General features: G+C 43.7%; 1 long non-coding RNA gene across 1 annotated transcript in view; it reads right to left on the reverse strand.

Moving 5' to 3' along the window:
* LOC149306900 (uncharacterized) overlaps positions 1 to 9,482 on the reverse strand; it is a 28,959-nt gene extending 19,477 nt beyond the window's left edge. The window contains exon 1 of the long non-coding RNA XR_016282326.1: positions 9,111 to 9,482. This is a non-coding gene — a long non-coding RNA (uncharacterized LOC149306900). The remainder of the gene's footprint in view (positions 1 to 9,110) is intronic.
* Positions 9,483 to 10,881: the final 1,399 nt, after the last annotated feature.

Below are 10,881 nucleotides of genomic sequence, written 5' to 3' on the forward strand. Positions count from 1 at the left end.
TACACTACCCTTCTGTAGGATTGCCTCCCATCTGCTTTGAAAGCCCCAAAGATGGAATCAGCTGCATCAGCTTCTTCAATTCTGCATGCTTCATCCCTTCAGAAGCAGCACGTATCTCTGGAAATTTTACCCCATTTTGCAGATTTTTAAAAACAAATAGCTGTTGTCTTTAGAAACTACAACATGTAAAGGCTGCAAAACCTGCAAAACAACAACACTTGCAAAACAACAACAACAACACAGAGCTTATTTGAGTATAATTTGACAGGTCTGGGCAGCTGTTGACGCTGCACCTGAAAACCTCCTCAGGATACATAAATTACTTATAGACAATGAACAACCAAAGCTATTAAGAAAACACGTGTAAGATACATCTTTCAAAGTCTTTGTTGCATTCTCTTCACATTATGAAATCATTACTGACATCCTTCTGCCTTACTGTTCGTTATTTCTATACATCTATTTCTATACATTTATATTTTCCCTTCCGACGTCATGATCCTTCCCATCTCTTGCCTTACTAGTCTACCATGAAGTTGTCTATATTCTCTTGGTACCTGAGGTTTATAGAAGAGATCCACTAAACTGGATATCTCTTGATTTTTTTCCCAGTGGTCATCAAAAAGGTGCCAGATTTTCTGCAAGTGAGTTTCTGGTCCAGACCTTTATCAAAGTGGGATACCAAGTTGAATCTCTCTTACCTGAAACACGGAAGTGTTTTCTGGATTTTGGCATATTTGAATATACACAATGAAATATCTTGGGGATGGGACTAAAGCCTAAACACATTAAATTCATTTATGTTTCATATGCGCCTTATATGCATAGCCTGAAGGTAATTTTATATACAATATTTTAAATAATTCTGTGCATGAAACAAAGTCTGTGTACATTGAATTGTCAAAAAGCAGTGTATTATTTTGGATTTTGGAATAATTTGGAATTCTGAATAAGGAATGTTGGAATATTCCAGATTCTGGAATTCTGGATAGGGGAGACTCAACCTGTATCCTCAAAGCCATTGGAAGACCAAGCCGGTCCTTAAAAGGTTACAGCAGGACCCAATACAAATAATTTGGTTGACGCGAACTGTCCCTACTAAGGAAACTGAATATTTCTAAAGGCATCATGAGACGCTCAGGAATCCATATGGCGACAGCAGATTCCATGCACAATATTTTGAATGTGGAGTTGTCAAAGCCTTGCGGAGTGATAAACGTCTAATAAATCTGCTCAAGTTTCTTCCCCGTCTCAAAACACTCTCTTGTGCCACTCTGACAGACTGGTGACAGTCTTGCAATTTTTCTCCCCGCATCCCCCATCTTGCAAGGGCTTCTATAAGGCAAGTGGGAAAATAGGTCACGAATCCTTGAGAGACAAAAGGATGTGATAAAATAAAATGGCGGTGGTAGCAGGGTTGTGATACTGGCTTCCTACAAGCAATACGTTTCCAGCAGCATTGCCAGACATGATCTAGAATATGCTGGGAGTTTTGCTATTCCGAATGCCCCATCTATATATTTGTTTCCAGCATTTATATTCTGGGCTCCATCCACACTGCAGAAATAATTCAGTTTGACACCCCTTTAACTGCCATGGCTCAACGCTGTGGGATTCTGGGCTACAAATCCCAGAATCCCATAGCATTTAGCCACAGTTGTTGAAGTGGTGTCAAACCGTATTATTTTCTGGGGTGCAGGTGCAGCCCTGCTTATCAGACAGAACTGATCTGAAAGCTGAAAGATACAGCTAGACAAGAACAAGGCATTTCTCATCCTCAGGCTTTCAGTGTAGAGAAAAAGACATGGCACAAGAGGAAAAGAGGATGAAGGTGAAAACTGGGAAATTGAGACACTTCCCAAAGTTTCAGCTTCAAGATCTGTTATGAGATTCATAAAAACAACCAACACCATCCAAGGTGTCCATTTCTATGATAATATGTTTAATATACACCTGTCCTTTTTCCTAAGAGCTCAGGATGGCTGAATAATTTAATCCCATCAGCAAATTTAGCTATCTTGATACTCATCGCAAATTACTTACTTTTGAACTAATGACCAAATATCAATCACTGTTTTTTTTATAATCTATCTATCTATCTATCTATCTATCTATCTATCTATCTATCTATCTATCATCTATCTATTAGTCCATCCTCTGGTTCTTTGCACTATCCTTTCTGTTCACTGTAGGGCTGTAGTCTTCTTTTATTTTTTTTATTTTTGCTCTTTAAAACACATATTTATATTTTTAATGCCTGCATAATATAAATAAAGCACCCGTGTAAAAATGTCAGGGAAAGTTCAAACCTATTCATTATCCCTTCCTCGCAGATTAAAATTTCCACAACCGGTCTCCCTGGTTGTGACTCCGGCCGCCTTCTTTTTAATGAGCTTTGATATAGGAGGCGACGGATGGTAATTCAGCCTCGCATCTCTGTCTCAGCCTGGCTTTTACTATATAAAGCATCAAGGTCGCATTCGGGGGGAAATCGTCTTTTTACCAAAGGTGCCATAATAATAATGAAGGAGCAATTTGTTTCAGCAAACTGCCTACAGTAATGAAGCTTAATTATAACCGTGTTATTAATACTGCTGCTTAAGGTAATTCGCTTCTGAGCAGGGTGCAGAACAGTAAACTATAATTTAAACAAGAATCGAGGCCTAATTTAAATCATCTGATCTGCGGTGGAGAAAAGGCAAACAGAATGACTCTAATCTCATGCGACGCCGCAACCAACTCTCCCTTCCTTCGGAGGAGCTGCCCAGGAATGGAAAGCAGGGAGGCCATGAAAAATGTCATAGGGTTTCTTCTAATGGATGGTGGACAACCTCAGCGCCAATTTCCCTCCTTTTTTGGCTTGTTTCATACCAAAGGCACGGAGTGGGGGAAGATGATACAAAATGCGTAGTCATCTTGGTCCATTGACCAACAACAGGGCTGCCAGGTTTGCAAAATGGCAAGAAGAGATGTTCGAAATTCATGCCATGCAAGATTTGCAATCAGCAACTCACTCTGAAAACAAGTTTGCATTTTCCCAAAACATTACATGGAAATATTCATCGCAATCAACTCAAAGGGTGCATCTGCACTGTAGAAATAACAACACTTTAAGTACTGTGACTCCATCCTGGGGAAACCTTGGTATTTCTAGTTTTACAAGGTCTTTAGCCTTTGACCATTGACCTAGCAAGAGGTTTGCAAAATGGCAATAAGGGATGGTCGAAATTCATGAAATGCAAGATTTGCAATAAGGGCGTTGCTATGAGTTTGCATTCTCCCCAAAGCAGGAAGGCCATGAAAAATGTCAAAAGATTTCTTCTAATGGATGGCAGAAGACCTCAGTGCCAGTTTCCCTCCTTTTCGTGGCTTGCTTCGTACCCAAAATCAAGAGGCAAGCAGAAGCCTCAGAAGAGGCTACAAAATTTGCAAACGGCGAGATAAAATATACAAGTTAGAGGTGTGTTGAATTTCCCTTTATGGGGAAATCACCAAGTTTTGGGCCCAAGCACACTCTCATTCCAAGGCTCAACGTCCAAGCCAACCCAAATCTGAAACAATAAAGCATGTTCCAAGGCACACATTGACGTGAATATTTGTCTGAGTGCAGCCCTCCAATTTACAATGGCATGTGGCTCCTTGCACACCTTGAAAGATTTTTAAAAGAGATGCATAGCCAGAGGAGGAAAGGGGGAGTCTGTGAATAAAATGAAATGTTTTGCAGGCAGCCAAGAGAAGAGACGGTGAAGAGAAGGGAAGGGGAGGTGGCGGTGGCGGCGGAGGTACATCTGCTGCCTGAGATTTATCTGCTGGCAAGTTCCAGACAGCTTTATTTTGGAGTACTTAATTCTGGGGTGAGATCTGAGGTTGCAAAAACCTAATTATGCAAGGGATTTGGCTGGAGGTTTGAAGAACTTGCATCGTGGATGCTGAGGAGAGCAGCTGGTGCTGCCTTTCTGCTCGGGTTGCACCTCTCCATAAGGCTTCGGTGCTTGGCTCTCATCGACGGCACCTTCTGCAACAAGAGAGAGAAGAAAAAAGGCTTTTGGACCAGAATCCTGCCTCTGTGCTACACTAGTGTAATGGCAGAAAGAAAAATTGAGACTTAAAATTAAAATTTCAAAGAACATTGCAGTCGCCCCGCCTACCTTATGGATCTGTGATCTGCACCCTCGAATACCCGTGGAAGGGCTACCTCCAATGACACACACACCCAAGCTCCATGCACAGGGGTGCACCTCATTGAAGCCTATGAGGCTTGAATATGCGCAAGCCTCTGTTTGCAGGGGGGGGGGATACAGAATGGATCCCCTGTGAAAACAGAGGGCCAACTGTATAATTAAAAACATGCCAAAGAAGAAAAGGAAGAAGGAGAAAGAGAGGTGAAGAGGAGAAGAAGAAGTGGAGGGAAAGGAGGAGGGGAAGATGGAGGTGGAAGCAAAGAGGTGTCAAAGGCAGAGGAGGAGGAAGAGGTGGAAGAAGAAAAAAGCAGGGGATCCCTTTTGCAGATTCCACTTGTCTGAAGTCATCTCCTGCCGGCTGATTCATCTCCTATTATCTGAGTTCCAAGGAGGTGTCCAGTTCTGAGGACAGCAGTGACAAAGTCATTTGCAGCTCCCCACCGAGAGGCTGCCATGCATGAGAGCAGCAGAGATGCTCAGGGCTACCTCCCCTTTCCACATTTCAAAGGCAGACTTGAATTCAGTCACTGCTGAACAGAGTAAGAACCTTATGAGGAGAAGTGTCTGGATGGACTGCGAGTACTTCCTCACTGGAAGCGTCTCTGTTACTCTCAGTCCCCATCGCAAACCAGACAGTTTGATAGCACAGTGGGGAGGAGGCTGGGTGGGTGATGTAGCACCACCAAAGCGAACAGTTGGCGGGCAAGAATGAGAGGATGGTGGGTGGGACAACCCTCCCCGACCTCCCAGCCTCACATCTCAGCTCCCTGGAAAGACAATGTCTTAGAGAGAATTCAAACAGTTATGTCTATCAGGTCAGAATGCACAGGGAAGCCATTGAAATCCACAAGCACTTGGACAATGTCAACAGCAAAGAAGAAACCTTTAAAGTCAGCAAAGTTTGGCTACCAGTCCTGAAAAACACTAAAATCAAGACCCAGCAAATGCAAATGAAAACCACCTAGGATCAGGGGTTTTCCCAGCAAACAATAGATCTCTAATTAAACAGACACTAATCCACTTTGCATATCCTCCAACCCGGAGGCCTTGCCATTTAACAACAGAACAATACACAGTTTAACATGGAAGTCACTCCTCCCAACCTAGAGTCCCACAGTACACACACATACACACACACACACTACACAAACACACACGCACACACACACACACACACACACACACCACTCTCTTCCATACCAGCATTCTCTGAAGATGCCAGCCACAGGTGCTGGCGAAACGTCAGGAACAAACACTTCTAGAACATGGCCACATAGCCTGAAAAAAACCACAAAAAACTGTAGTTAAGTCACTGCTTCCCAAATGTTTCAGACTTCAGCTCCCAGAATTTCTGACTGCTGGCTGGGGCTTTTGGGAGTTGAAGTCCAAAACACCCAAAGGACCAAAGTTTGGGAATTATGTTGCTAAGTCATAATAAAGTGTGAAAATATTTAAATTTTAGTTTCCACTCCATTGCCATTTTGCAAACTTTCCAAACACTCAAGGAATTGAACAGTATGGAGGTAGAGAGAAGATGGAGCATGCAGTTAAATTGATTTAACTTTAAATCCAATGCAATTCTGGGCAGTATCAACTGTATCTGGAGTACTGTCCTACTCTGTTCTGCTTTGGTCAGTCCTCTCCTGGAGGAATCCATTTCTGGGCACCACAGTTCACAAAGGATGGCAACAAGCTTGGCACTTTGTTGCAAGCTGCATTGAGTTCTGTGCTGGGATATAAGTTAGTTGAAGAAATAGAATATAGCTGAAATGGTTTGAGAAGAACCAAAATGATAACAAGATGATAACAAGTCTGGAAGCTAAGCCCCATGAGTACTAGTAGTTTGGGGAGCTTTTTTTTGTTTAGCTTGGAGAAGCAAAGACAGAGAGGGGACATGACAACCATCTTTAAATATTTGAAAAGGATGTTGTGCTGAAGATAGAGCAGATTTGCTTTCTACTGTTCTCAAAATTAGAACCTGATGGATTCCAGGTACTGTTGTCCAGACAAAGTAACTTTTCCACCCTCTGCAAACAGATCTTGCCTTTCTAAGCTTTGTAAGGTCCCATTCCCTTGTGAGACGTACATGTGGCCTCCATCCATCAGAAGCACTTCTCTGGCTCCACGCAGGACAATGATGCTTGACCTCAGCTTTCAAACTTCGGATGGATGTTCCAGGATGTTGGAGGGCTGAGAGGGAAGAGAGGGAAAGGAAGAGACGGCTGGTGCATGCATATGTCACCTTGAGAAGCATCTGTGATCCCCTTTGTTCCTGTCACCCTAACAAGTGCGCTTAAAAATATTGCCTGCAAACATCTGGCTACGTTGCTTGCATTTCAGCATCCCTGAGCCATTGTCCTTAGCAGAAGTCCCCTCTCTGTTGGCACTGGCTTTTATTTATTGCCTATAACCCAGCAACAGAATCACTGATTCACAGAACTATGGAGCTGAAGGGGACTCTGAGCGCCATCTAACCCAACCCTTTACCAATGCATGCAGTCTATAGATAATGCACCTTCAAGTGGCGCCCCAACGTCTGGTTAAAAACCTCCAATGTCTGTGGAATGCAATAAATGCATTGATTGATTAATTGATTGATTGATTGCAAAGCTCCAGTGACAGAGAGCCCACTATATTCTGAGGCAGTCAATTCCACTGTAGAGGGAGGGTCTTCCTTATGGTCAGCCAGAATGTTCTTTTTTTCTCATTTCAGTTGTTTCAGGACCTGCTCCCTGAAGCAACAGAGAACAAGCTCACTCCATCTTCCAAGTGGCTGATATTTGTACATGGCTATCATATTGCCTCTCAGGCTTCCCTTCTTTGGATCAAACATACCTAACTTACAAGATATCAGAGACGATGAGGAGTTTGCTGGTCCGTAACATGTTGCTGTTTTGTGTGCAAAACAACCTTGTATGAATTTTGTGCAGGACAAGTGCCAAGTTGCAAATGGGCCTCAAAAACTGTGGTTTTTCTTGCAATGTGAAGACAAGTGCTAAAATTACCCATGGCTTCCTTGGAGGGGAAAACTCCAGAAGAACAGCCTCCTTGCTCAATGCACAATCTTGGCCTTTGTGGGCCAGACACTTACCCTGAAGCAGAGTTGGGTTTAATGAGGTGGAATGAAAGCAAAGGAAGAGTGAGCTTGGCACACAGAGAGAAGGAGGGATGGATGCCTTCGATGGCTTCCGAATTGTCTCAGAGATTTGGGTTTATCTGTCTATCTGTCTCTCCAGGAACTAGCTGACCCTTGCTGCAACCAGGGACACCACCTTCCCCAGCTGTTGCATGAACAAATCATCCCCACGGAAGACCTTGGTTGATCCAAATATATATAAAAAGCCAGGTTCATCTATGCACCCCCGCCATTTCCCCCCCTCGGTACTATGATATGTCTCCAATATATCTTTTCAGAGGGGGAAAATGAAGCATATGTGCTCATATGGGCACACAGAATGACCCAAAAATGTACGTCACCAAAAGCGATGCCAGCGACAAAATATTCTGCTCAGTTCTGTTAAAAATTGGAATCGATCTGCTCCCCTATTTCTTTCTTTCTCTGTTTCTGTCTCTCAAACTCCCTCCTTTCTCTCTCTCTCCCTCTCCCAATTTATATGAATACTTGATGTGAATCACTGCTAGGAGAAAAAGAAAACAACGAACCTATTACAGTAATTATTAAGTTGTTGTACATCAAAGCAGGCCTATTAAGGTGGCTGCTGCTAGTTGGAGATTATATATGTGTGTGTGTATATACACATACACACACATATATACACTGTATCAATGGATCAAACACATGCATTCTGATGGCCTGGATTTCTCAGATTCCCTGGGAACCTCATCTTTTCTCAGCATCCCTTCCAAGGAACCTGAGGAATCCAGCTCTGCTTTTCTTTCTTCTTTTTCTTTTCTCTCCTTCTGCATTGTAACAACACAAACAGACCTCACTTGGCACCTGAAAGGCTATCAAATATATTGTGCCATTAGCTTTTTGTGGTCCAGAAGAAGCACCCACTTTGCCAGAGACGTGAAGTGGTTCTTGAAGGGGAATAGTTATCTATATGCTGAGTAGAGAGAAAATACACAATAGAGAGAAAATACGGCAAAGAGATACCAAAATAAACACCTCAGGAGAGAGAATTGCTTTCTTTAAGTGCTGCTTTGGGTCTGAGCTGAGTCCCAGCCACACCGGCCCAAATTTGCACCCAAGTCCAGCTCAGTGGTGGAGTCATTGCCAAAACCTTTTAGAAGGAGCCCAGTGATGTTAAAGTCCCTGGCTGGATATTTCTGGAAATGCCCATGGATTGGCATCATGAACCTCTGCCTCTTTTAGTGGGTCAGAGGATGCACCTGTGGAATTGCTACCTGCATTGTTTTGATTCAATGTGGTTTTGTAGACTGAAAAGTCTATTTCCTTAGGAAGGATATAGGCATGATGGAGAGAGTTCAGAGAAGAGCAACAAGGAAGATAAGAGGTATGGAGAACAAAACATGAGAGGAAAGGTTGAGGGAGTTGGGCATGTTCAGACTGGTAGAAGATGGAGGGATGACATTTTAGGAAGGATATAGACAAGCTGGAACAGGCTCAGAGAAGGGCAACCAGGATAATAAGAGGAATGGGGAACAAAACATGGGAGGAAAGGCTGAGGAAGTTGGGCATGCTCAGCTTGGTGAAGACAAGTCATGATTGCTCTCTTTAAATACCTCAAGGACTATCACAAAGAGGAGGAGACAGATCTGTTCTAGGTCAAGGTATGACCAGGTCTTAAGTTACAGGAGGGTAGGTTTCAATTGGACCCTAGAAAGAACGTCTTGATGGTGAGAACAGTTTGGCAATGGATCAAATTGCCTAGAGAAGTGGTGGGGTCTCCTCCTCTGGACACCTTCAGAAATAGGCTGTGTCTTCTGCTGTCAAACAGCTCTTACCTTTAGGAAGTTCTTCCTAATGTTTAGGTGGGATCTCTTCCACCTGATGATGGTGATGATGATGATGATGATGATGATGATGATGATGATGATATTTGCAGTCTATGAAGGCAACCTTTTCTCCCACACTTTCATTTGGTGACAACAACATCTTGACTTTCCTCAAAAAGAGACTGTGGTATTCCTCATCTGTAGGCAATTTTAATATGAAGGCATGTAGCAGAACAGAAGTAAACATAGAAAAGAAGTCACGAAGGGCTGCTGTTGATGTTCTTTTTTCAACTGGGCTTCTCTCTCATTCCCTCTTTCTTTCTCTCTCTCCCTCCTATTAGTTAATCAGGAAGTCATCTCAGGCGTTCAGGAGGCCAAAGCCTCTGGCATTCTCCACCGGCTGCCATCTATCATTAGCTGACCTGCGCCTGCAAAGCGGTATTTATGTGCTTCCAACTGGCAAGGAGCGCCATCCTCTCCGAGGCAATTGGAGGGCCAAACCGTCCACCGAAGGGGAAGGGTTGTCAAGGATGATGGATGACCTGGCACTGCCAGAGCCAGCTGTTTTGCTTTTGGGCCGGCAGGCTTTAGACAAACCTTTGTGTCTATGTCAGCAAGGCAGAGGCACCTTGGATAAATGGGAGCCTGTCTGCCTCTCTGGAGGATGAATCCGAACTTCACCCTTATAGCACTTTGATCCCACTGTAACTGTCATGGCTGCATCAGAAGAAATCCTGGTCTTTGTCGTTCAGGGCCAAGGGGAGACTTAGAAGCCTATGCTAGAGAGCTGTCTGGGGTCTGTCTACTGAGAATTCTCTTTAAACTACAAATCCCAAGATTCCATGGGATGGAGCCATGGCAACTAAAGTGACATGAAACTGATAGAGGAGGAGCTGGGTGAGCCAGATGAGAATGCAGAGAACAGGCTGACCAGATGTCCTCCTTCCCCAGGAAATGTCCTACATTTCAACCTTCTGTCCAGGAGGAATTCCAAAAATGTCCTTCATTTTGAGCATGGCTAAGACGTTTTTTGCACAAAAAGAAAAGGCTGTATTCTATGCAATAAATTACATCACAACCGCCATCATCCCCATGTTCACATTTTCACACAGAATTAAGTCCTGAATTGTGAAGAGTATTGGCATTCAAGGACCCTCCCTGTGAGTGTTTCTGAACACCTGGGGTGAGGGGGACAATGTATCAACAACACACACACACACACACACACACACACACACACACACACACACACAGTAGACCCTCCATTTTTGAAGGGGATCCGTTCCAACCCGCCCCATTGACTTGAATGGCGGCGCATGCCCCATTTCGTCTTCTGTTTGCCACCTGCAAACGGGCGAGAGATGAAGATTTGAAGTCAGCAAAAATGGAGGGCAGACTGTGTGTGTGTGTGTGTGTGTATCTATCTATCTATCTATCTATCTATCTATCTATCTATCTATCTTATTTCCATCACTGTTCTAGGCTCACCTAAGTGGATTTCAAGAGCATCATTTAAACACACTAGCATGAACCAGTTTAGCAGCTAAGCAAAGCCAGTTCATACCAATATAGCTATGTCTGAAGTCTGGCTATGTTGGGGTTATTACTGGACCACATCACTGTGCAACCAATGTCACAACTGGTGGTGAAGTTGCATCCTCACCTGCTGCACAACCATTATGCCTGTTGCACAATCCTACTTAGTATCCCACCCTTTGAAAGTGCAACCGCTTGGGTCACAACGCTTACGGCGTCATGCGTCACCAACAGGATCCTGGCC

Source organism: Sceloporus occidentalis, unplaced genomic scaffold (assembly GCF_023333645.1).
Source record: "Sceloporus occidentalis isolate IW3139 unplaced genomic scaffold, rSceOcc1.0.p SCAF_9, whole genome shotgun sequence".
NCBI classification, from domain to species: domain Eukaryota; kingdom Metazoa; phylum Chordata; class Lepidosauria; order Squamata; family Phrynosomatidae; genus Sceloporus; species Sceloporus occidentalis.